Source organism: Mustela nivalis, assembly GCF_964662115.1.
Source record: "Mustela nivalis genome assembly, chromosome: 2".
NCBI classification, from domain to species: domain Eukaryota; kingdom Metazoa; phylum Chordata; class Mammalia; order Carnivora; family Mustelidae; genus Mustela; species Mustela nivalis.
In genome coordinates, this window is record NC_139021.1 from 114,340,334 (window position 1) to 114,367,477 (window position 27,144).

Consider the following 27,144-nt stretch of genomic DNA (forward strand, 5'->3'; position numbering starts at 1 on the left):
AAGGTCAAGTCACTTTAGGTAACGGAGGCCCCAGAGCCTTTTAGCCTTTTAGCCAATTAGTAGCTAATAAACTCAGCCTAATAAACTCAGCCGGCAACTCAGGCCCCCAGGTTGGTGGGCTGCGGACGGAGGCTGTGCTGAGCCCCCGCATGGCTCCCACATGACTGTCCTTCCATCCCACCCCCACCCTCCAGGGACCCCAGGGTGGACCCCGTGATGCCTGAAGAAAGCCAGGGACTTGACTTGCCCCGAGAGAGGCAAGCTTCTGTCCCCACAGCTGCTGCTCCGACTGTCCCCAACAATCACTAGAAAGTGGCCTCAGCTTTAAGAAGTTGAGGCATTTGCTTGCTGTGTGGGGACATGGGTGGACAGTGACTGACTTCCAAGAATGGATCAAACATTCAAAACCTTTGCTTGCTTTTCCCAGTCGCTGATGCCTGGGCCTGCAACAGAGCTCGAAGAACGAACCTTCCCCCTAGGGTTTCTAGAAGCCACAGAGACTAAAACAGAGGTCCTACTGCAGGAAACAAGTTTGGTTTTGTCCTGGGAAGGTCATGGGAACTTCCCTAAACTCCCAGACTGAAACACCTACTATCAATTTCTTTATGTAATTAGATCCCTTCCAGGTAAGTGGGGCCTCCTCCGGGCCAGAGCTGAGCTCCCTCGTTCAGAACAAACCTAACTCCCATCTCCAGCGTAATCTGGTCTGCCGAGTCTGTGTGTGTGTGTGTGTGTGTGTGTGTGCACGTGTGCCGTGTGCAAAGTAACGAGCTCCAGGTGTGACTCCCGGGGCTGGGGCCGGGTTTTTCCACCAGCAGACTCGGTCGGGGCGCCTTCTGCCCGGGCGTGAGTCAGCACACAAGTAGTTAAGTTGGCAGCTGTGCTCCCCGGGCTAGCGCAGTCGGCCTCCGTGACTTAGCCAGCAGCACTGCTCGGCAGGGCAGAGCGGGGTCCTGACGCCCTGGGCTCTCCAGGAGGACTGACTGAGGAGCTGCTTGGGAACAAAACAGCAGCAGGTCTAGGTACGTAGCTGGGCTTTGATGAATGGTGTTTTGCCTTCTCCCCGGAGGATGGAGCAATGGGGGTTCGTGGTTGCCCACAGATGCGGGTGTTTATTGAGCCCCCTATTTCTTGGGGGAAATCAGTCATAGATGGGGAGGGGGCAGAAAGCAGAGTCTTCATCCTCATTTATGTTTCCTTGGCCCTGGCGGTAGCCCTGGCACGTTTCCTTAATTCCTTAATTGTCTGCATTCCTCGGCTGGGAGATCAGGTCATTTGAATGTCAGCATTAGAAGAGGGGAGTCAAAAGGGCTCTTTCTGCTGTCCCCCCCCCCCCCGTCAGTCTTCAGATCTACATTCAGAGATAGGGATTCGGTTTCAAGAGCTGTTAGCTGAGTTGGTGAAGCTGAGGGGCAGAAACCCCACTTTCCTGGCCCGTTTTGGATGGCAAGATTTGTATTAGCAGTCTTAAACAAACTTCTCTGAATTTTTTTTTTTTTTAAGATTTTATTTATTTATTTTGACAGACGGAGATCACAAGTAGGCAGAGAGGCAGGCAGAGAGAGAGAGATGGGGAAGCAGGCTCCCTGCTGAGCAGAGAGCCCGATGTGGGGCTCGATCCCAGGACCCTCGGACTCTGGGACCATCACCTGAGCCGAAGGCAGAGGCTTTAACCCACTGAGCCACCCAGGCGTCCCAAAACTTCTCTGAATTTGCCTGAGTGAGAACACGTTCTTGGAGGTGCCCCTTGTCTTGCTTACAGCCTGACCTCTGCTGCCTCAGGTGTCTGCAGCGTGACCTGAAATCACTCTGAGGATCCCAGTTCTTGTAGTGAGTCTACTCGCCTGGGTCATCCTGGTCTTCCCACCCCTTTAGATGACTCTGTTCTGTCACTCACAAGATAGCTGGAATTCTCAGTAGATGGGAACTACCCTTGAAAACTTGGTTTGGAATGAAATTTCCAAGGATATAGGGACTTAAGCAACATTTGTGCGTATCTCATTCCATCTCTGATTTTTTTTTTTAAGAGGTGGGGGTGGGGCAGAGGAAGAGGGAGAGAGAGAATCTTAAGCTGGGTGTGGAGCCTGACATGGGGCTCGATTCCGTGATCCTGCGATCATGATCTCAGCTGAAATCAAGGATCAGATGCTTAATGAACTGAGGCACCAAGGTGCCATCCTTCCTCATTCTTTTTTTTTTTTTAAACTAGATTACCAGTTTATTATAAAAGGATATAATTCAGGAACAGACAGAGGTATGGGGAAGGGGTGCAGAGCTTCCCTGCCCTCTCCAGGCACAGCACTCCCCCAAATCTCCACAGGTTCACTAACCTAGGAGGTCTGTAAATCCCATCCTTTGGGATTTTTATGGAGGCTTCATTACAGAGGCACGATTGATTAAATCCTCATTCCACATCTGTCCTGTCGCTGTGCATCAGCCACCAATAACTGACATCAATGTCCCTGATGATCAGGGTGATGTGTTCACTGCAGCCGGTGTCAACAGATGTGAGTTCAAATCCCCTGTCTGCGATGCATTAGTTCTTCAAACGTCCTTGAGCATTTGCTTCCTTTGTGAATATGGGATCCAGTGTGTCACTATCTGGACTGATGCTGGTGCTCCAGAGAGACACACAATAGGCTCTGACCCCAAATCTAGTGGAGAGATACACACTCGTTATTACACAGTAAGTACCAGCATGGGAGAGTGGATGCAGTTTCAGAGGCAGAAATGGGTTAAGCCATTCCCTTTATGCGGGGGATCGCTATTCCGAGATTTAGCATCTTTTCAGCACTGCAGTTTTCATGGCAATATCACACTTGCTCTCTCTGTTGCCTTCACAATCCTGTCAAATGGGAGGACGAGGAGGGGCGTGCCCCCAGCCCCGTCACCTTTGCCAAAAGGAAATCATGCTGTGAGGGGACACCTGGAAACCTTACCTTGTGGGTTAAAACAGAGATGCCTGGAGCTGGCTTTCAAGGTTCTTCCAAACAGGCACCTTTCCAAGGCCTTTCTGCAGGGAGAACTTTGCCAGTCTTTTCCTTTTCCTCTCTGAGAAAGAAGCTCTTCCTTCTCTGCTGAGACAGCTACAAGGTCAAGAGTAGGTGAGGAAAATGGAGAACCTACCAAATCTCTAGGGCAAATACACTGTCCGGAGGGAGAGGGAGGAAGCCCAGCCAATCGGGACCACTTCTCAGGGCAGGCACCAGAAGGTTTGCTCGCACCAGGGTGGAATGGGGATTTTGGGAAAAATGGTAACAAAAACTTAGAGTTGGTGAGTTACCCTGGCTTAGGACCGAGACTGTTAAACAGGATGTGAAGAACCACCTCGTATCCCTAGATCTGAATGTCAAGGATCACTCTGCAGGGAAGGAACGCCGATACCCAGACTTCCTGCACCAAGGGACCCCTTAGGCTCTGACTCTAAGTCGTCCCACTCACCGATTTTCCCATTCAGCATGTGGGAATTTTGTATCAAATTTCTCCAAAGAAGTGGGGTCCAATTACCCATGTATCCGTGGTCAGGCGGCTTCTCTTCACACCTTACGGAGGACAGACAGCTTCAGTGACATGAACACACTTGAGAAGAGGGGGACAGTGTGGTCCGGAAGTAGTCATCCACCACTAGGTGACAGCCACCATTGAAACCACTAGAGGGCAGTGCAGAGACTCCTACTGGTGACCACGCGGGAGAATTTTAATATCTGCTAATGAGCTTTTTAGGATTCTGCCAAGGAATGAGGTCCCTTGGGGCCTTTGGAGAATCCTTGGGCACCTGTTTTGGTTATTGTTGTTATTGCCATCCATATTCTCCGATTGCTTTTGCAGACAGGCCTGGTCTGGGAAGGGCAGCTAACATAAACACACCAAGGTGTATTTATGATTATTTCCGATACAAAACAGAGCAGCGTGTTCCAGCCGCATATGCTTTCCTCCACCACCTGGAATATCCAGTTCCTGCTGCCCTGGCTCCAAGGACAACACTGTTATCCTAAACGATACTTACAAAATGTCTCATTGGCAGCTTGCGAGGTGTTGGGCGCAGTGACGATTGAATGTCAAGGAAGGTTCATACTGGTTCGTTGGAGCCCGCTGCACAGAGACCGCCCAACCTCACTTTTCAGTGACTTCTTCAGTAGCTGATGGTTGATTAGCTGTGGTGAGAGTATTTACTTCACAGAATTTGGCAAATGGCATGACACACCCGGGGTTTTTTATTCCGGGAGAGCAGGTTGTTATAAACAGCAGCATACCACTGCCCATACTTGTGGCAGAAAAGTCTTTGATAAAGAAATGATGTGCTGGTTTAAGATATTAGGAGAAAAAAAAATGCTACTACCGTCCAACACGCTCAGACCCTGGAACTACGTTAATTGAATCCCAATGTACCATGTTTATGTCACTATAGTAATAAGAGGAAGAATTTATAAGGAAATCTTTGTAGCTGAAGTATATGAGTACTCTAATCCTTTTGCAGCTCATGTACCTTTGGGGGTTAGCACAAGTAGAAACAAGAAAGTTTCCAAGCTCTGATGTGGAAGATCATTTGCTGAAGTTCATCTCACTAACTTCATATCGACGATGGAGCCTGAGTATGGCCAGCACTCCCCACGGATGACCTCTATGGCCCGGCTGACTTCGGATCTTCTCGGAGAGCAGGGAAGCTGCTGAGAACATCCACTATAGAGGTATTCATTCATCGATAGGTCTTGAAGTCTCTCCTGGTCATCCTAAACCAAAGGAAATTTTAGAAAATGAGAGCTTCCCGTGGGTGATACAACCAAACAAGGGGAATTATTCATTAGCACTTCATAGGTGTCTATACTGAAAAAAGAAATAAAGGGAATTGTGAAGCAATCAGATTTAATCACTAAGTACACCTGACCTGTACTTCTCCATGAATTCTCACAACTACGGGTAGAGAAGGCGAGGAGGAACATCTCCAATTTACAGATGAAAAAAATCAATACATCAGTGAGGCATTGTTGGGATTTGACTCAAGAATTCTTTTTTTTTTTTTTAAGATTTTATTTATTTATTTGACAGACAGAGATCACAAGCAGGTAGAGAGGCAGGCAGAGAGAGAGAGGAGGAAGCAGGCTCCCTGCTGAGCAGAGAGCCCGATGCGGGACTTGATCCCAGGACCCTGAGATCATGACCTGAGCCGAAGGCAGAGGCTTAACCCTCTGGGCCACCCAGGTGCCCTGACTCAAGAAATCTTAACCTAGAATCCAACATCCCCCCCCTTTTTTTTTTTAAGATTTGATTTATTCATTTGAAAGAGAGACCAAGGGAAAGAGAGAGAGCACGAGTGGGGGTCGGGGAAGAGGAGGCAGAGAGAGAAGCAAACTCTCTGCCGAGCAGGGAGCCCGATGCAGGACTTGATCCCAGGACCCCAGGATCATGACATGAGCTGAAGGCAGATGTTTCACCGTCTGAGCCACCCTGGCGCCCCTAGAACCCGTCCTCTTCAGCCACCTTTTTTACCCTCTCCCTGCAAGACGGGTGACTAGATATTCAGCTCCTCTCCTCTGAACATGGACCCCCAGTTTTGTCGCATGAAAAACGATCTCAATTTTGAGACAACAGAATGAAGGCTCTCATAATTTGATCAAGTTTGCTACATTCATGAAGCCAGGACTCTGTTCGGACATTAAGCGGAGGTTGAAGGAGGGAGCCAGGAAGTTCAAGGTTCGACAGGTGCAGCCATGGCCAGTACCCAGGAGTCATTCTTTCCTTATGCAAAATTTTCCTTATGCAAAAGAAAAACAAAACTCTTGCAGACCAATTTTTCACCTCTCCTTCTCTTCTGAGTTCTACTAGGAACCTTAAACAATGTTGCAACATTCTTGGAAGAAACAAGAAGTGAGTTTCTCTCCCACACACGCCCTCTTCCAATGTTGCTGGAATCTTAGAAGAAAGGCCACATTCATGACATTTTTGTTTTGTGGTGTTGTTACAAGCATTAGCCTCAGGTTCGCCCTGATGCTTTCCAGCCTTGATGTTTATCCTTACAACTCAAACTGAATCCATTCTTCTCCCCACTGCACAGTTTTCTAGCTTTCTTCTTTTGCTGCATGGCACCACGGGTCTCTCCCAACCTTGAAACACTGGAGTCATGTTTCATTTCCCCTCTTCTTTTCCCAGGGATGAGGGAGGTGAATCCTCTTTGAGCCTCATCCTGCTCACATTGCTCCATTTTGTTAGCGACTATTGGCAAATTGCAGCTCTATTTATGTTTTTATCTTCTTCAAAAACATGCCGGGACCCTTTCTTGCATTCTAAGTTAAGATTTCCACAACCTGGCATTTTATTTATTTATTTATTTTTAAGATCTTATTTATTTATTGGAGAGAGAGAGAGAGAGAGAGAGAGTGAGCACAAGCAGGGATCAGGGGCACAGGGAGTGGGAGAAGCAAGCAGACCCCCCCCCCCCCCGCAGAGCAGGAAACCCAACACAGGACTCGATCCTGGGTCCCTGAGATCATGACCTGAGCTAAAGGAAGATGCTCAACCCACTGAGCCACCCAGGCGCCCCAGAACACGATATTTTAGAACCTCCAGTAACTTATCCCCTCTACTGCCTCTTTCATTGCTCTCAAAAAAGCCTGCATTAGTGGATCTCAAGGTCAGTGTCTGGACCCGTGAGCCAGAGAGGCTGGACGGGCCATTCTTATGTACCACTGTATCCTGTCCTACCTCTGGCATGCCGGGGTATGAATGTGGGAGTGTCACACGGGAATATCATATTCCAGAAGGTTAAGGTAGAAAAGGATTGCGAACGTCTGTCCTCGATGTAGCCAAACCAATCTGCTGACTATCACACGTATTTGGGGCTTCCCTTCCCCTGCACTCGGATGAACACTGATACGTCAACATCCCCACCGCTACCTGGGAAAATCTGTTCTGTTCTTCAAAGTTCAGCTGCCAGTCCACCTCCTTCAGGAAGCCTTCCTTGATTTTTATCAAGCTAGTTATGATCTGACCTTTTTGCAAGTCCCCAGAACATTTTATTTCATAAGCTTATGTTCAAACCTTGCATTGTATTTATTCTGCATTTGTCTTGTATTCCCCTTATAATCAGCAGAGAGAATGATTTTTTTACTCCAGTTTTTATTTATTTATTTTTAATTTTTTTTTAAAGATATTATTTATTTATTTGACAGAAATCACAAGTAGACGGAGAGGCAGGCAGAGAGAGAGAGGGAACAGGCTCCCTGCTGAGCAGAGAGCCCGATGCGGGACCCTGAGATCATGACCTGAGCCGAAGGCAGCGGCTTAACCCACTGAGCCACCCAGGCGCCCCTATTTTTATTTTTTAATTAAAAAAATCTTTCTATTCCCCTGGGCTGCATACGAGGTAGGACCTTCATGGACTGGCCTCTTCTGACCACCCTGGTCCTGTCTTGCCTTAGTAACCCCTTTGCCTTCTCCACTCTCGTGATGGCAGACAGCTTCGCACATGCCATGCCTTCTAATGAGGTGAAGTAGATTGCCAGAATGGCCACGGCCCTCCACCCTTCCCTGAATCCACACCTTCCGAGACGTGACTTCTCGTCAAGAGGTGGAGACCATTTCTCCTCCCCTTGAGGCTGGGTTGGCCCCGCGACTTGCCTTGGTCATACGATGGGGCGGAAGTTACAACAGGCCGGCTGGGAGCCTGGCTTGCATGTTGCCACTCGTTTTCTTGGAAACTGGCCCAGCTGCCCTGTGAACCACCCTGGGCTAGCCTGTAGGAGGATGAGAGACCGTGTGGAACAGAGATGGGCTGTCCCGTGGAGGCCACCGTAAACCGGCAGCTCCAGCCAAATCCAAGCCCACCCAGCAGCTCCCCAGATGAGCGGAGCTGCCCGTTGGCCCAGCCACGTGGCTAGCCCACAGAGTAGTGAGGCACACACAGGCCAGTTTTGTAATTACTTGGCAATCCGCTCTAGCTTACGTGAGACTGTAAGATTTTTGAAGGCAGGAATTACGTCTTCAGAATTCTATCCTTTCCGTCCTGCACAGTATCTGGAACTTGGTAGATGCCTGAGGAATGTAATTAAATGAAGGAAGCAATTGAGTAAACCAGAGGCTGTACCTGGTGGCCTGCACGTGTTCGATTTGTCCCACATAGAGTGAAAGAGAAATATTTCGCCTACATTTGGAAAATCAAGAAATTTAAAATAAGCCTCACGTTACTAACTTTTCCCTAAAAGAAATGGAAAGATCCATCGCTACTGGACCTTCATTTCCTCGTGGTACCAACGAGTGGTGGCTGTCCCCTTGAGACAAGCGCACGCTTCTGGCTGGGACAGTCCCCACCGATCCCTACCTACACGTCCTTTATTACCAAATCGGTGCCGTTCTGCTGTGTCTGCGAGTTTCTCTCAGCTGCTTACCTGCTATAAAGCACTCAGCGCTCAGGGAAGCTGCTGGTGAATGTGTCCGCTCCCCGAGTTCTGCCTGCAGGGTGGGTGTGATGAGAGGCAACTTCTGTCTTCCAGGGCCAGATCGGAAGCATGGCTCACAATCTCATTTTTCTCCTCTGCGAGCTGAGTTTGTTATAGTCTCCCTTTGAAAGCCTTTCAAGGGTAATCTGGCTTATCACCTGCCTCGGCTAGAGCAAGGTGTTTTCTTTCATCTCATAATTCCGTTGCATTTGGCTGGAGGTAACGTCCTCACCCAGCGATGCAGGAACATGCCAGCTTTCTGATGTTCTGTCTCTTTCCTATTGGATGGCGGAGTCTTATTTATTTATTTGTTTATTGATTGATTGATTTCTTATTCTATTTACAAGGCTTAGAACTCATAGATGTTCAGCAGGAACACACTGCTTTAGGGATGCTAGTTGTTTACCCCAGCACCCGTTCTAATTGGTCAGGGCTCGGGCTGAATCAGTAGTTAAATCTTTTGAACATATCAACCCTGAACTTAACACATTGGAATGGAAAACATGCTAGTCTCCAATTATGCCTTTACCTTTGGACTCATCTGTGAGGCAATAGGCTTAAGAACGTGGTCACAGTGCTGTGCCCCTTGGTGGTATCAGTTCTCTTATGTAAACACCAACTGAATTATCTAATTCAGAAGAAGCTTTATCTCTCATGGTGCATCCAAAGTTCAGTTTACCAGGGCAGGCAAGGCAGATCAGCCTGTTTTCCGATTAGTGAAATGAATAAGCAGGTAGAACTCGCTCTGGTCCATTAGTCCTGATGAAATTAGTTGTTGCCTCATTATTTATAAAAGTCCTTTGGGATCAGACAACCGAGTTATGAGTTCAACCAAGATGGAGGCTGAAAGGGAACACAGTCTCCCTCATAAAGCCAATAGAAGGAACAGGAACGCTATTTTTTGTGTTGGTTATTTTTCCTTTAAGAGTATCCAAGAATAGGAGCACCTGGGTGGCTCAGCAGATTAAGCCTCTGCCTTCAGCTCAGGTCATGATCTCAGGGTCCTGGGATCCGGCCCTGCATCGGGCTCTCTGCTCAGCAGGGAATCTGCTTCCCCCACCCCATCGCCCTTCTGCCTGCCTCCCTGCCTACTTGTGATCTCTGTCTGTCAAATAAATAAAATCTTAAAAAAAAAAGAGAAGAATATCTAAGAATAGACTAGCAGAGTTGAAATCTCCTTTTTCAGCCTCATTGGAAATTAGGTTACTGTATGGGAATATTTCACATCTTGTATTCACCCATTGGGGAAAAAAAATACTTTTATATCACAAAACTTTTATATCATAAAACATAATCATTGAAAAACATTTTAATAGGGTTAAGCAAAATGCTGATACAATAAATAAATAATATAAATATATAAATAAAAAGTTCCCTCACATCACAATAGCACTTCAAAATGGATTAGTTTAATTATCTCTTTGTCTCTCCCTTTCTCTAATTATATATATATTTTTGACAGCTTTACAACTTGGAACTGCTTTGATTTAAACCCCAAGCTTAAAAAAAGAAAAATCTCAAAGGGAATGTTTTGAAATCTGTTGCACATTCTCCTGCTGTCTTAGATATTGTTAAGCAAAAATGACTCAGGTTGTTGCTCTGACTACTGATCATTGCCATGGCTGAGTCATTGTCTCTACAACCTCCTTTACTTGGTACTCTTACTACCTGTGTGCCGGCTTCTAGAGACCCAGAGTTTTCCAGTTTTCTGCAGAAGAAAAAACATAGTTGGTTAGAATTGTTTGTTCATTAGAAGTCAACAAGCTCTGCCCAGGTAAAATGCAGACTTTCTTTCACAAGTTCCTGTGGCCTGCAGACATCTTCTATCTGTTTCCCATTTGTAATTACGTCTTAGAGCTGAGACTGCATGAAATGTGACGTCTGAATTAGAGAGATTTTAGTATATTTTGAAATGTAACATTGAAACATACATCTTTTCATGTACGTTTCATCATTTGGATGTCTTCTTTGGAAAAAATGTCTGGTTCTTCTGCCCATTTTTAAATTGGATTGTTTGGTGTTTTGCTATTGAGCTATAGGGGTTCTTTTATATATTTTGGACGAATCCCTTATCGGACATATGGTTTGCAAATGTTTTCTCCCACTCTGTAGGTTGCTCTCTCGTGTTGTCAGTGGTTTCCTTTGTTGTGCGGAAGCTTCGTCTGATATAATCCAACCTGTTAATTCCTGCTCATGCTGCTTGTGCTTTTTATGTCGTATCCACAAAAATCATCGCCAAGGCTAATGTTAAGAGGCTTCTTCCCTGACATTTCCTGTAGAAGAAGTTTATGGTTTCAGGTCTCATGTTTAAGTCTTTAATCCATTTTGAGTTCATTTCAGTGAATGGTGTAAGAGAGGGGTCAAATTTCATTTGTCTTTCTGTGGTCATCCAGGAATACAACTGTTTGATTTTTTAAAAAATTTAATTTCAATTAGCCAACAGATCCCTCGTTTTTGATATAATGTTCAATGATTCGTTAGTTGCGTATAACGCCCTGGGCCCGTCCCATCACGTGCTCTCCTGGATGCCCGTCCCCCAGTTGCCCCATGCCGCACCCCCCTTCCCCAACCCTCAGTTTGTCTCGTGGAGTCAAGAGTCTTATAAGGTTTGTCTCCTTTCTCTGATCTGTGGCACTTACTGGACTGAGAGACATGTTCAAGAAGACTTAAGAGGTAGCTAAGGAGTCCTCTTCATAAAACTGGTGTTCCTCAGATGTCTATGTTAATCAAAATGGGTTGGGGGGGCTTGCTGTGGGAAAATCATTGCTTAAGACAGAAGCATTTATTTCTTGCTTATGCAAACTGCGCTCCTGGTCTGATGACTCTCTGGAGCAGATTTCTTCCAAGTGATGACTCAGGGATCATGTAACCTGTCATCTGGAACAAGTAGTTATCAAGGTCATCAGAGCAGAGGAAGGGAGATCATGGAGAACGCACACCCCCTCTAAATGCCTCTGCACTAAATAAATCAATCTGCAAGTGACACATGTCATTGCCACTCACAGCCCATTGACCAGTGACTACCAGGGACCCGGAGAGCATAACCTCCCTCCGTCCCCACAAAGGAGCAGAAGGCCAGATATGGGCAACGGCTTCAAGGCTCCATCACCATGACCTTGGGCAAGTATTGGAATTTCTCTATCTGGCAGGGGGCCACCATGGAACCCTTACCTCTTCCCACCATGCTGAGTCTAAACCTTGGTTTCTTCTTAGCTTTGTGAATTTGATTGCTTTGTAGACACTATGTCACTGTCCCTCTAAGAATATCGGACAGCTACAAGTACGGGACAGATGCTTGGTTATACTGGCAATATAACCTTTGGCTATTTGTTTCACTTCTCTTGGACTCTTTATTTTTTCTTTTTAATTGGAGTGTAGAATGGGGGTTAGGACCAGTGCCATCCTCAAAATACAGCCGTGGATACTCAAGGAGGCAGCTTATGTCGTGACTTAGAGCAGGGTGTGGAGCCTTATTACGAGATCAGTACACTCATGTTATTTTATTTATTTATTTTTATTTTTATTTTTAAAAGGTGACTATCCTCCTTGCCCTGGCTTGGTAAGTGTCTACCTAGTAACAGCTCCATACATTGGTGGCGTCCTTTGTGTCCTGGCATGACTAGTCAGCCTAATCCATGCAAATCTCTCTCATCTCCTGACCCATGAAGTAGTGTCACGAACTCTGTAGGAGATCTGGGTCTTTTCCAAGACCATCGACGCCCTTGCAGGTGTGTCTTACCTGCTTTAGCTCACACTCCATTGCTGCCTGGCTCTGTCTTGGCTCTGTCGTCCAGGTGGATCCTGCCTTTAGCTCCCACAAGCTCGAGATCCCTTTCCGTCTTCCCCTGTCATTGAGCCCTGGCTTTCTCTCTGAGACCCACGAGAGAGGTCTGGGCTGGCCTCTTGCATTTCTGGAGTTCTCCCTTCCTTCAGGGGGGGCAGCTGCCCACCCTAAACTCAGCGCCTCAGAACCCAAACCCTGCCTTAGCTTCTAATTCTCACACGGGCTTGATTTCCAGCCTCCACACAGCAGGGGGAACATGAGACACCCCCTTCCCTCTGGTGAGAGGCCTGGGCATTTCTGGTGCCATCTAACCCTTATCACCATCCTAAACCCATGAAAACCCAGGATGTTAAGGCCCCCTCACGCATTATCCCTCTAGCTGGATACATGTGAGCAAGATGTTTTTCTTCCTTCCTCCCTAGATCTTAGGTAGATTGTCCTTGGGAATGAGCCAGACAAATCCCCGTAAGAGAGATTGTGAGAAATGGTGTGAATTCACTCTCCAGCATGGGGGTGGTCCACGTCCCCTCCCCACTTGCTTTTCGGCTACTCTGATGTGGGGGGCAGTATGAATGGTTGCCAGTGTATTTGTTCTGGGCAGGGGAGAAAGCAATTTTCACCAAGCAGGGTTCCTCCTCAGACTTGGTTCTGCCCAAAACAAGAAAGACAAAATGCTTTCATGTCAACCTCCACTCGGGTTGTCCTTTTTCCCGTTGCCTGGAGACAACACTGAGTCAGGCTAGACTTTTTCTTTTTTTTTTTTTAAAGATTTTATTTATTTATTTGACAAACAGAGAGCACAAGCAGGCAGAGAGGCAGGCAGAGAGAGAGGGGGAAGCAGGCTCCCTGCTGAGTGGAGAGCCTTATGCAGGACTCAATCCCAGGATGCTGAGATCATGACCTGAACTGAAAACAGAGGCTTTAACCCACTGAGCCACCCAGGCGCCCCAGGCTAGACATTGATATAAGCAAACTTTCTGCTTCTCTTGATCCTCCCCCCGGCAAGTTCCATCAAAGAGCAATATGGTATTTTTATTTCCTGTACATCCCCCCAACCTTCCTCCCCTTGGGTAACCATCAGTTTGATCTCTGTATTTACAAGTTAGTTTCTTGGTTTGTTTGTTTCTCACTTTCTTCACCCCCTCTTCGTTTTGTTGCTTTAATTCCTCATATGAGTGGAATCAGGTGGTATTTGTCTGTCTCTGACTGACTTATTTTGCTTAGCATAATACTCTCTAGGTCTATCCATATTGTTGTAAATGGCAAAATTAGTTTTAATGGATGAATGATATTCTGTTGTGCATATATATAATATATATATTATATAACATATTAATATAATGTTATATAATATATAATATATATAATATATAACATATATTATTATATATATTATCGATGGACTAAGTGTCCATCGATAAATGAATGGATAAAGAAGATGCGCGCGTGTGTGTGTGTATATATGGTACATGTATTCCTTTGGATTAGTGTTTTTACATTTTGGGGTAAATACCCAGTAGTGCGATTCCTGAATTGTAGGGTAATTCTATTTTCAACTTTTTGAGGAACCTCCACACTCTTTTCCATGGTGGCTGCACCAGTTTGCATTCCTACCTACAGTGCAAGAGGCTTCCTTTTTCTCCACATCCTCGCAAACATTTGCTGTTTCTTGTGTATTTTATTTTAGCTATTCTGGGGTGTGAGGTGGTATCTCATTGTGGTTTCTGATTTGTATCTCTCTGATGATGAGTGATGTTGAGTGTCTTTTCATGTGTCTGTTGGCCATTTGCATGTCTTCTTTGGAGAAATGTCTATTCATGTTTCCTACCCATTTTTAATTGGATTATGTGGGTTTTGGGTGGCTCAGTTGTATAAGTTCTTTTTATATTTTGGGTAATAACCCTTTATCAGATATGTCATTGGCTAATATCTTCTCTAATTTCTTAGGTCGCCTTTTAGTTTTGTTGTTGTTTTTTTTTCCTTTGCTGTGCAAAAGCTTTCTATTTTGATGTAGTCCCAATAGTTCATTTTTACTTTTATTTCCTTGCCTCAGTAGACCTATCTAGAAAACCATTGCCACAGCCACCAATGCCCATGTCTTCTTCTAGGATTTTTGTGGTTTTAGGTCTCACGTTTGAGTCTTTAATCCATTTTGAGTTGATTTCTTGTATATGGTAAAAGAAAATGGTCCAATTTCATTCTTTTGCATATTGCCATCCAGTTTTCCTAACACCATTTTTTGAGGAGAGCATCTTTTTTCCATCAGATATTTATTTCCCCTTTGTCGAAGATTAATTGACCATACAATTATATGTTTACTTCCGGGTTCTCTATTCTGTTCCATTGATCTGTGTGTCTGTTTTAGTGCCAGCACCATGCTGTCTTGATGATCACAACTTTGTAATAGAGCTTGAACTCCGGAATGGTGATGCCTCCAGTTTTGTTTTTCTTTTTCAAACTTGCCTTGGCTATTGGAGGTCTTTTGTGGCTCCACACAAACTTTAGGATTGTTTTCTCTAGTTCTGTGAGAAATGCTCTTGATATTTTGATAGGGATTGATTTAAATCTGTAGATTGCTTTGGGTAGTACAGACATTCTATCAATATCTGTCCTTTGAATTTGTGAGATGGAATGTCTTTCCATTTTTTGTATCTTGTCTTTAATTTCTTTCATTGGCGTCTTACTGTTTTTAGAGCTCAGGTTTTTTCATCTCTTTCGATAAGTTTATTCCTAGATATCTTATTATTGTTGGTGCAGTTGTAAATAGGATTGTTTTCTTAATTTCTCTTTCTGCTACTTCATTATTAGTGTATAGGAATGCAACAGGTTTCTGAACATTAATTTTGTGTCCTGTGACTTTACTGAATTCCTTTATCAGTTGTAGTAGGTTTTTTTTAATGGCAGTTATACTTTATTTGGATTTTAGAAAGGCAGTTAAATTTTTACGTTATTTTTTATATAAAATTATTTTAAAATTTAAATTCAATTAGTTAGCATATAGTGTATTATTAGTTTCAGAGGTAGAGGTCAGTGATTCATCAGTCTTATATAATACCTTGTGCTCATTACATCATGTGCCCTCCTTAATGCCCATCACCCAGTTACCCCATCCCTCCACCCAGGACCCCTCCAGCAGCCCTCAGTTTGTTTCCTCTAATTAAGAGTCTCTTACGGTTTGTCTCCCTCTCTGATTTCATCTTGTTTTGTTTTTGCCTCACTTCCCCTATGATCTCTGTTTTGTTTCTTTAATTCCACATATGAATGAGATCATATGATGATTGTCTTTCTCTGATTGACTTAGTTCAATTGACATAATACCCTCCAGTTTCATCCACATGGTTGCAAATAGCAAGATTTTGTTTTTTGGGGTTGCTGAATAGTCTTCCATTGTGTATACACACCACATCATTTTTATCCATTCATCTGCCAATGGACATCTAGGCTCTTTCCATAGTTTGGCTATTGTGGACATTGCTGCTATAAACATTCATTTGCACATGCCCCTTTGGATCACTATATTTGTGTCTTTGGGGTAAATACCCAGTAGCATGATTGTTGAGTCATAGGGTAGCTCTATTTTCAACTTTTTGAGGAACCTCCATACTGTTTTCCAGAGTGGCTGCACCAGCTTGCATTCCCACCAACAGTGTAGGAGGGTTCCCCTTTCTCTGCATCCTCACCAACACCTGTCGTTTCCTGACTAGTTAATTTTAGCCATTCTGACTGGTGTGAGGTAGTATCTCATTGAGGTTTTGATTTGTATTTCCCTGGTGCCAAGTGATGTTGAGCACTTTTTCATGCATCTGTTGGCCATTTGGATGTCTTTTTTGGAGAAGTATATGTTCATGTCTTCTGCCCATTTCTTGATTGGATTATTTGTTCTTTGGGTGCTGAGTTTGATAAGTTCTTTATAGATTTTGGATACTAGCCTTTTATCTGATAAGACATTTGCACATATCTTCTTCCATTCTGTCAGTTGTCTTATGGTTTTGTCTATTGTTTCCTTTGCTGTGCAAAAGCTTTTTATCTTGATGAAATTCCAGTTGTTTATTTTGCCTTTGTTTCCCTTGCCTTTGGAGATGTGTCTAGCAAGAAGTTGCTGTGGCTGAGGTCAAAGAGGTTGCTGCCAGTGTTCTTCTCTAGGATTTTGTTGGATTCCTGTCTTTCATTTAGGTCTTTCATCCATTTTGAGTCTATTTTTGTATATGATGTAAGGAAATGGTCCAGTTTCATTCTTCTCCATGTTACTGCCCAGTTTTCCCAAAACCATTTGTTGAAGAGACTGACTTTTTTCCATTGGATATTCTTTCCTGCTTTGTCAAAGATCAGTTGATCATGGAATTGAGGGTCTATTTCTGAGCTCTCTATTCTGTTCCATTGATCTATGTGTCTGTTTCTGTGCCAATACCATACTGTCTTGATGATGACAGCTTTGTAAGATTGCTTGAAGTGGAATTGTGATACCACCAACTTTGTTTTTGTTTTTGTTTCAACATTCCTCTGGCTGTTGGGGGCCTTTTCTAATTCTATACAAGTTTTAGGATTATTTGTTTCAGCTGAGTGAAAAAAGTTGATGGTATTTTGGTAAGGCTTGCATTATATGTGTAGACTGCTCTAGGCAGCATAGACATTTTCACAATATGTGTTCTTCCAATCCATGAGCGTGGAACATTTTCCATTTCTTTGTGTCATCCTTAATTTCTTTCATGAGTGTTCTATAGTTTTTTGAGTACAGATCCTTTGCCTCTTTTAGGTATATTCATAGGCATCTTATGGTTTTTGAAGCAACTGTAAATGAGATCGAATCCTTAATTTCTCTTTCTTCTGTCTCATTGTTAGTGTGTAGAAATGCAACTGATTTCTGTGTATTGATTTTATATCCTGCCACACTGCTAAATTCCTGTATGAGTTCTAGCATTTTGGGGGTGTAGTCTTTTGGTTTTTCCACAGAGTATCACGTCATCTGTGAAGAATGAGTGTTTCACTTCTTTGCAGATTTAAATCCCTCTTATTTCTTTTGTTGTCTGATTGCTGAGGCGAGGACTTCTAGTGCTATGTTGAACAATCGTGATGATAGTGGATATCCCCGTCGTGTTCCTGACATTAGGGGAAATGATCTCATTTTGTCCCCATTGAGAATGATATTCGCTGTGGGTTTTTTGTATATGGCTTTTATGATATTGAAATACACTACACTGTGAAGAATTTTGATCAAGAAAGGATGCTGTACTTCATCAAATGCTTTTTCTGCATCTATTGAGAGGATCATGTTGTTCTTGTCCTTTCTTTTATTAATGCATTGTATCACATTGATAGATTTGCAGATGCTGTACCACCCTTGCAGCCCAGGAATCAATCCCACTTGGTCGTGGTGAATAATCCTTTTAATGTATTATTGGATCCTGTTGACTAGTATCTTGGTGAGACTTTTTTCACCAGGGATATAGGTCTGTAATTCTCCTTTTTGGTGGGGTATTTGTCTGTTTTGGGATCAAGGTAATGCTGGCCTCATAGGAAGAGTTTGTAAGTTTTCCTTGTTTCAGGAAGGTTTCCTGTTTTCTTGGAACAGCTTCAGAAGAATAGGTATTAATTCTTATTTGAATGTTTGGTAGAATTCCCCTGGGAAGCCATCTGGCCCTGGACTCTCGTAAGAATGTATTATGAGCAACTATATGACAACAAATTAGGCAATATGGAAGAAATGGATGCATTCCTAGAGACATATAAACTACTAAAACTGGAACAGGAAGAAACAGAAAACCTGAGCAGACCCATAACCAGCAAGGAAATTAAAGCAGTCTTCAAAAATCTCCCAACAAACAAGAGTTCTAGTAGTTTTTTAGTGGAGTTGTTAGGGTTTTCTACAGATAGTATCATATCATCTGCAAATAGTGAAAATTTTTTACTTCCTCCTTACCAATTTGGGTACTTTTTATCTCTTTTTGCTGTCTGATTGCTGTGACTAGGACTTCTAGTACTACATTGAATCAAAGTGGTAAGAGTGGACATCCTTGTTTTGTTCCTGACCTTAGGGGGAAAGCATTCAGTTTTTCCCATCAAGGATAATGTTTTCTGTGCGTTTTTCATATATGGCCTTTGTTATGTTGAAATATGTTTCTTCTAGACCTACTTTTTTGAGAGATTTCATCATGAGTGGATGCTGAACTTGGTCAAATGCTTTTTCTGCGTCTACTGTAATGATGATATGGTTTTAATCATTTCCTTTATTGATGTGACATATCATGATGATTGCTTTGTGAATATTGAACCACACTTGCATCCTGGAAATACATTCCACTTGATTGTGGTATATGATTTTTTAAAAAAATGTGTTGTTGGATTCAGTTATTGCTGATATTTTGTTGAGGATTTTTGGATTTGGGTTCATCAGAGATTATTGACCAGTAGTTCTCTTTGTTTGTGTGTGATTTCTTTATTTGATTTTGGTAACAGGGTAATGTTTGCCTAATAGAATGAATCTGGAAGTTCTCCTTCCTTTTCTATTTTTTGGAATAGTTGAGAAAAATAGGTATTAATCCTTCTTTAAATGTTTGGTAGAATTCACATGTGAAGCCATCTAGTCCTGGACTTCTGTTTGTTGGGAGATTTTTGATTACTGATTGAATTTCATTGCTGGTAATTAGCTTGTTCAAATTTTCTATTTCTTCCTGCTTCAATTTTGGTAGATTATATGCTTCTAGGAGTTTACCCATTTCTTCTAGGTTGTCCAGTTTGTAGACATTTCATTTTTCATAATCTCATATAATTCTTTGTATTTCTATGGTATTAGTTGTTTATTTTTCCTCTTTGATTTACGATTCTATTTATTTGAGTCTTCTCACTATCTTTTTTTAATGTGTCTAGCTAGATGTTTATCAATTTTGTTGATCTTTTCAGAGAATCAGTTTCTGGTTTCATTGCTCTATTCTATTGATTTTTTATTTTTTTAATTATTATTAAAGATTTTATTTATTTATATGACAGAAAATGAGGCAGCGAAAGAGGGAGTGCAAGCGGGGCGAGGGACAAGAGAGGGAGAAGCAGGCTTCCTGCTGAGCAGGGAGCCTGATGCGGGGCTTAGTCCCAGGACCGTGGGATCATGACCTGAGCTGAAGGCAGACGCTTAATGACTGAGCCACCCAGGTGCCCCTGTTCTATTGATTTTTTAGTTTTGATATCATTTATTGCTGCTCTAATCTTTATTATTTCCTTCCTTTTGTTAGGTTGGGGTTTTGTTTGTTATTCTTCTGGCTCCTTTAAGTGTAAGGTTAGGTTGTTGACTTGAGGTTTTTCTTGCTTCTTGAGGTAAGTCTGTTTCTCATATACTCCCCTCTTAGAACAACTTTTGCTGCATCCCAAAGGTTTTGGACTGTTGTGTTTTCATTTGTATTTGTTTCCATGTAGTTTTCGATTTCTTCTTTGATTTTTTTGGTCGACTCATTCATTGTTTAGTAGCATGTCATTTAACCTCCATGTATTTGTGGTCCTTCTGTTTTTTTCTTGTCATTGATTTCTAGTCTCATAAACCGTGGTCAGAAAAGATGTGTGGTATGACTCCCTTATTTTTCAATTTGTTGAGACTTGTTTTGTGGCCTAGCATGTGATCTCTTCTGGAGAATGTTCTGTGTAAACTTGAAAAGCATGTGTATTCTGCTGTTTTAACATGGAATGTTCTGAGTGTATCTGTTAAATCCATTTGGTCCAGTGTGTCATTCAAAGTCACTGTTTCTTAGTGGATTTGCTCTTTGGATGATCTGTCCATCAATGTAAGTGGGGTATTAAGTTCCCCTAGTATTATTGTATTACTATCAATTATTTCCTTTATGCTTGTTATTAACTGTTTTATATATTTGAGTGTTCCCGGCTTGGGCATACCTAATTATAATTATTATAGCTTCTTGTTGGAATGTTCCCTTTATGACTATATAGTGTCCTTCTTTGTCTCTTCTTACAGTTTTTGTTTTATGGTCTGTTTTGTCTGATATAAGTATTGCTACTTCTGCTTTCTTTTGATAATCCTTTGCAAGATAAATGTTTCTCTATCTGCTCACTTTCAATCTGCAGGTGTCTTTAGGTCTGAAATAACTCTCTTGTAGATAGCTTATAGATGGGGTCTAGTTTGTTTGCTTGTTTGTTTTTTTAACCCATTTTGTCACCTTTGTCTTTTGATTGGAGAGTTTTAGTTTTAGTCCATTTATAGTCAAGTAATTATTGATAGATATGTATTTATTGCCATTTTGTTATTTCTTTGTGGTTGTTTATGTCATTTTTCTCTGGTCTTTCCTTCTCTTGCTTTCTTCCGTGGTTTGTTGGTGTTCTTTAATGATACACTTCGGTTTCTTTCTCTTTATTCTTTGCATATTTATGATTTTGCATTTTGATTTGTGGTTACCATTAAATTTGTATATAGCTTCTGCATATAGATAGCAGTCTATCTTAAGTTGATGGTCATTTAAATTTGAACCCATTCTTTACTTCTGTCCTCCCCGAGTTTTAGGTTTGTGCTGTCATATTTTACATCCTTATATTTTATGAATCCCTTGTCTGATTTTTATAGGAATACTTGTTTTTGCTGTTTTGTGTTTTTTACTTTTCATACTCTCACTTATGTTCTTTTCTTTCCACTCACAGTGTTCCCTGTAATATTTCTTATAGGGCTGCTTTAGTAATCATGAACTTTAATTTTTGTTTGCCTGAGAAACTTTGTTCCTTTTTTTTGAGAAGCTCTTTATCTCTCCTTCTATTCTAAATGACAGCCTTGCTGAATAGAGTATTCTTGGCTGCACATTTTTTCTTTTCAGCACTTTGAATATACCATGCCACTCCCTTTTGGCCTGCCAAGTGCTGGAAAATCTGCTGACAACCAAGTGGGATTTCCCTTATACGTAACTGCCTTCTTTTCTCTTGCTGCTTTTAACATCCTTTCTTTATCACATTTGCCATTTTGATTACCCTGTCTTGGTGTGGACCTCCTTGGGTTGATTTTGGAGAGGAAGGTCTGTCTCTGGGCTTCCTGGATCTAGACATTGATTTCCTCCCCTGGATTTGGGAAGTTTTCAGCTATTATTTCTTTAATTTTCTGCCCCCTCCCTTTCCTCTGTCTTCTTCTTCTGGGATCTCTATAATGTGAACAGTGTGGTATTTTTTCCATGGTTGCACCATGCTGGGTGGGGGATGCTATGCCTCTGAGCTTTATGTAGAAGGAATTACATCAAAAGATCACCTTGTCCCTGAAATGAAGATAAATGCAACTGCAACCTGTTTCCCCCCAATCTGCCTTCCTAATCTTGTATGACAAACAGGTCAAATTTGTCACTTGTTCGGCAAGCAGGTCAAATGCAATAAATCCATATCCATGGTTTTGGAAAAAGATAACAGAGAATAATTTCTAAATACTCTGCAAAGGTTATATAGATCCACGGTGGTTTTCTAGCAGTAGGACAATTGGGAAATTTTTCAATTCCATTCTTATCTACTTTCAAACCCTCTGCATGTTTTGAAAACAGCAAAGACACCCCTTCTTCCCAAGGCTGAGTCTGTCAGACTCTAAAGGGGAGATCATGAGTACAGCCCAAGAGGAATACACCAAGAAAAGAACTGTGCTGTAAGGTTTAACTGCATGGAACCCACCACTCTTGGGCATCCACATTCGGCCTAATTAATATAATAACTCACTCACATCATGCTGTAGGGTTAGCAAAGGACTTTAAAAAAATATCGTCTATGTGAACCTTGCAGCAAAGTAGGTTTTTGTTAGTCTCTATATTTCTTTTTTTTTTTAATTTTTTAATTTATTTTATTTGACAGAGAGAGAGATCACAGGTAGGCAGAGAGGCAGGCAGAGACAGAGGGGGAAGCAGGATACGTCGCTTGATCCCAGGACACTGAGATCATGACCTGAGCCGAAGGCAGCGACTTAATCCACTGAGCCACCCAGGTGCCCCAGTCTCTATCTTTCTAATAAGAAAATGAAACAGAGAGATTAAGGTCACTGTGAAAAAAGTCTCAATCTTCAGATTCCAAATTCCACTCCTTCCCACATATTCAATCTTTAGCCTTTGTCTTTTGCTCTTTGTATTGAAGGCAAGACTGAGTAAGTGAGAAACTCTGCAGCCCTGGGAAAGTGTATCTATTTTTTTCTATGAGAAAACCAGAACAATATTTCTGGGAACAAAAGCTTTGTGAACCCCCCCAGGGAAGGAGAGCCACAGCGTACTACTCTGTGACATACCATCTTCTTCCTGTGCTCTGCCACTATGGTCAGAGCTGTGACCTCCCTCCCAGAAGGAAACTGGGCTCTTCATTGCAGTGAAGTACATCCATTGGTTTCATTCTCAAGTTCAGTGTATGACAGGTGCAGAAGGGGTTTAATACAAAACAGTCTCTGCAACATGGAACAGAAAAGACCTCTTTTCTATTGCTTGAGGTGTGAGGTTGAGATTCAACACAGCCAAGTATAAAGGTGAATCTATAAATAGCATCTGATAATGGGGCTGCTTTGAGGTTCAATGAGATTTTTCTTTCCTTTGTAAACCGTATAAGGTGGTAAGGTTCCAGTATGGCAGCCCTGCATACCTAAAACTAATTTCTTTTCTGACCTAATGAAGAATTCATTGTGTCAGACTGCTCAGCACTTTTTTTAAAAAAGATTTTATTTATTTATTTGACAGAGATATAGAGATCACAAGTAGGCAGAGAGGCAGCCAGAGAGAGAGAAAGGAGGAAGCAGGCTCCCTGCTGAGCAGAGAGCCCAATGCGGGGCTCCATCCCAGGACCATGAGTCAAAGGCAGAGGCTTTAACCCACCCAGGTGCCCCGTGCTCAGCACTTTTAACTTTGAAAATGTTCCCAGAGGCAGCTTAGCATACAGTTTCCAGCAATTAGAATGCATATGTTCTCCAAAGGGAGGTCCAGTGCTCACTTTCATGAGATTTTTCTTGGGCAGGTTCTCAGAGGTAACAGAATCTACACCAGCTAGCTCAAGAGGAACAGGATTTATTAGGGGATAGAGATAACTTGCCCAATCATTGTGAAAAATCAAAACAGAGAATTGGGGTTGAACTTCCAGGAAAAACTCTCCAACTTAAATATAGACCTGAGCTGCTTTGGTAATGGTCCTAGAATAAGGAAGTGGCTATAGCCTTCTAGATGAAGCCACCATACTGCTTTCTCAGAGCCATGCTGCCACAGTCCCAACCAACAAAGCAGATGTGTGATACAGAGAGTGTCTCTTCCCATGTGGCTCAGTTCTGAATCAAATTCTCACCCTAGTGCATCTGAAAGGCAGAACTGAGGCTGCATCTTGAACTCTAAGCAAGTGAGCATCTGGTGTTGGCCTGCCAGCTGGGTTTAGAAAGGGTGTTGAGAGAAGCCCTCTATAAAGCCAATAGTGTTTTAAACTGCAGCTCTTCCCTCCACTTGCATACTAAAGAGCAAAGCTTATTTCCCATATATCTAGCTTCCTACCTCTCCCTTTATCAATCACTCACCCATTTATCCAACCATACATGTATCTATCCATCCATCCATCCATCCAATTTTTGAACTATTGGTATTCTTTCTTTTTTTAAAATAATCTGTTTCAGATTCTTTAAAATCTGTGTCTAAAAGATAAGGACTATTTAAAAGCTCTGACTACAATACCATTAGCATGCTAACATTTTTAACAATAACCCCTTAAGATCATCAAGTATCTAGTCAGTGTTCAAATTTTCATAATTATCTCCTAATTTTCAAAACCAGTTTGTTTGAATCAGGTTCTAAATAATGAGGGTCTCACAGCATGAATTGATGGGCACATCTCCCAGACTCTTTTAATCTACAGTTTAGAGTGCCTTGAGGAGAACACAACACCCCAAGGCTTGCAATATTCGTTTGTCTATCTTCGGGTGACTTATGTAAGCATCCAGTCATGATCATTGTCTCGCTCCATCACTTCACTAGGGGTTTGCCAAGCATGTAGTTTCTTGGTTTGTCATTCTTTCCTAACTTATTTGGCTGGAATATTTCAAGTGTGTGAAACCATCCCCCATCAATAGTTTGGCTTCCAAAGTAAATTTACATAGGAAAAGTAGAATACATTCTTGATCTCCCCCCTTTTTTCTTATCAGTTTTCAGAAAAGCAAAATAGAATTCATTATTTTAAAGGTAGCATCTTTTACAGGTAATTGAACTTTCTTTAAGTATTATTATGATATCATAGATTTAAGCAAATTTGGTTTGCGTCAATCTACTGCAATTTTTTTTAAAAGATTTTATTTATTTATTTGACAGGCAGAGATCACAAATAGGCAGAGAGGCAGGCAGGGAGAGAGGAGGAAGCAGGCTCCCCACTGAGCAGAGAGTCCGATACGGGGCTCGATTCCAGGACCCTGAGACCATGACCTGAGCTGAAGGCAGAGGCTTTAACCCATAAGCCACCCAGGTGCCCCTCTGCTGCAATTTTTAAAAACAACTGATATCCCAGTTGAGCCTTTTGAGAGGAAACCTCTAATTCTTTTTCTACAATTCTAATTTTCTTGATCATCACCTTGGCCTCCTTGTTCCTGGTGTGAAAACATGCTGCAGGTTTCATTCATGTATTTCTTGTCCCAGAGGTAGAATCAGTCATTTCTTTAAGGATCTCTTGTTCCTTTTAGCAAGAACAGTATTAAGAGATCACAATCTATGAAACAATTGCTTCTCGGCCTTTTGGCTGAGATCAAGTGTGGATGCTCTATGAACTAATGTATGTTTTTAAGAAGTAATTTATTCAACGGGGCGCCTGGGTGTCTCAGTGAGTTAAAACCTCTGCCCTCAGCTAAGGTCATGATCTCAGGGTCCTGGGATGGAGACCCACATCGGGCTCTCTGCTCAGCGGGGAGCCTGCTTCCCCCTCTCTTTCTGTCTGCCTCTCTGCCTACTTGTGATCACTCTCTCTCTGTCAAATAAATAAATAAAATCTTAAAAAAAAAAAAAGATTTCGGTGAGTGGCAAGATAACTTATTGAGAAATCTGGAGACTTGGCTCACATCCTGCAGTAAGAATTGCTCAAACACGCTCACTTTGAACCATCCTTTCCTGTTCTGGAAGCCATGTCACCCTTTTGTATGTGTTTCCTCATACAAACACATGTATGTTTTGTATGTGTTCCCTCATACAAACACATGTATGGGTGGAGTATGAGCACATGGAGTGTGAGCACATGTCCTGGGGTAATGCATAGAGTAGGACAGTCATCCATATCCTAGCAAACAAGATTTATCTGAGGGTCATTCAGACAGAAATCAAATCTATGTAGACATGTAACGACTGGCAGTGATTTTATCTTCTCTTCACTGCCCCCTGTGGTCCTGGCTACAGGAGCCAGCTGGTCTGAAGTCTACTGCTGGTCCCCTTGGCCCAACATCACTTCTCCACTTGCTTTGCCCCAGTGCTTGACAGTCCCTTGATTCTCACCCCTTGGTATTTAGGGATGGTTCTTCAAATGTTGTCTGGGAAATGATAAATGATCTACTAAGCCCTGATTAAAATGATCTTACCGGACTAGACTGCAGGTCACCTGCTAAGTCTTGGTGAGAATGAGCACGGCAGGGCTCCTTTTCTTGGCGCAGAGAGTGGTGGAGAGGTATGGAGGGGACAGTGGGGGGCTCCATTGTAAGGGAGAAGGGCGGGAGATGGAAGTCTGATGACAAGTCATTAATGGGTGTCTATGGTTTTTATCTGCCTGGATTTCATTCTAGAGAATTGCCCTTCTGGTCTTGTTGAGAGGTTTGTTTAAGTATCTCCTCAAAGGAAAGGATATGTCTATGCTCTGAGCTGGGCCAGTCAGATGTTGTCTCTCAGGACCTGAATCTTGAGTAGTGAGACATAAAGACCTAAAGCATTTCCATGGTCACTCCTGCCACCTAGATCTGTCCAGATCTCTGGCCTTCTAGAGCCTAGATCTTCAACTTCTTTTGCTGCCTTTCAGTGAATTTACTTCTCTCTCTTTCCTCTTCTGCTTAAGTTAGCTGGATTTGGCTTCTGCTCCTTGACACCAAGAATTCTAATTGTTTTGCATGCAAAAACAAAACAAAACAAAACAAAACAAAACAAAAAAACAACCCAAACTGGTTTAATACCATAATTTAACCCGCTCCCCGCTGTGTCACAGAGAAGTAGCTAAGCTACATTATTGAATGCACTATTGGGAGGCACTTATAGATCTAATACTTCCAGTGGACTTTGGAGGCTGGTCTCTCTTAAGCCTGCAAGAATAAAGTGCCCTATGTGTTCTTCAAACTTCTTCCAGGACAGCTTGGATTTAGTAGGGAAAAAAGTGGTGTTTGGAGGGGAGTAGTTTGGCCTATTTCTTCCTCTTTTTGTCTCTTGTGTGCCACTATTTAATGTCATGCTGTTATACAGTATACATTCTTCAAGAGAGGGTAAAACATTTTATCTTCCCCCCCCTTACAAAAATGCACAAGGCTCTTATAGAAAGTACCAAGACTCAAAAAGATGAAAACAAAACTCATAATCTTACCAGATTACTTCTTAACATTTTGCTGTGATTTCTTTCTTTTCTTTTCTTTTTTTTTAAGATTTTATTTATTTATTTGTCATAGAGAGAGAGAGTGCAAGAGAGCAAGCACAAGCAGGGAGAACATCAGGCAGAACTAAAAGCAGTCTCTCTGCTAAGCAAGGAGCCTGATGTAGGGACTCAATCCCAGGACCCTGGGATCATGCTTAACTGACTGAGCTACCCAGGTGTCCCTGCTGTTATTTCTTACAGTTTTTATCACCACACACATATAAATAAATTCTACTTTAAAAAAATTAGATTATAATGTCTTTTAAGCTTAAAGTAACTTAATACAGTAATTTTTTTTAATATAATTTTTTATTTTTTATAAACATATATTTTTATCTTAATACAGTAATTTTCTCAGGTCATTAAATTACTTCATGG

At 42.3% G+C, this 27,144-nt stretch overlaps 1 protein-coding gene and 1 long non-coding RNA gene across 2 annotated transcripts in view; one reads left to right on the forward strand and one right to left on the reverse strand.

Annotated features, from left to right (window-relative positions):
• Positions 1–842: 842 nt before the first annotated feature.
• ASAH2 (N-acylsphingosine amidohydrolase 2) overlaps positions 843–27,144 on the forward strand; it is a 94,717-nt gene continuing 68,415 nt past the window's right edge. The window contains exon 1 of the mRNA XM_082721086.1: positions 843–1,022. The gene's annotated coding sequence lies outside the window, so the exon portion shown is untranslated. The remainder of the gene's footprint in view (positions 1,023–27,144) is intronic.
• LOC309859891 lies at positions 1,476–8,652 on the reverse strand. The gene is made up of 4 exons (XR_014309025.1): positions 8,382–8,652; positions 3,442–4,730; positions 2,940–3,086; positions 1,476–2,654 (listed from the first exon to the last, which is right to left on the reverse strand). It is a non-coding gene; the product is annotated as an uncharacterized lncRNA (long non-coding RNA).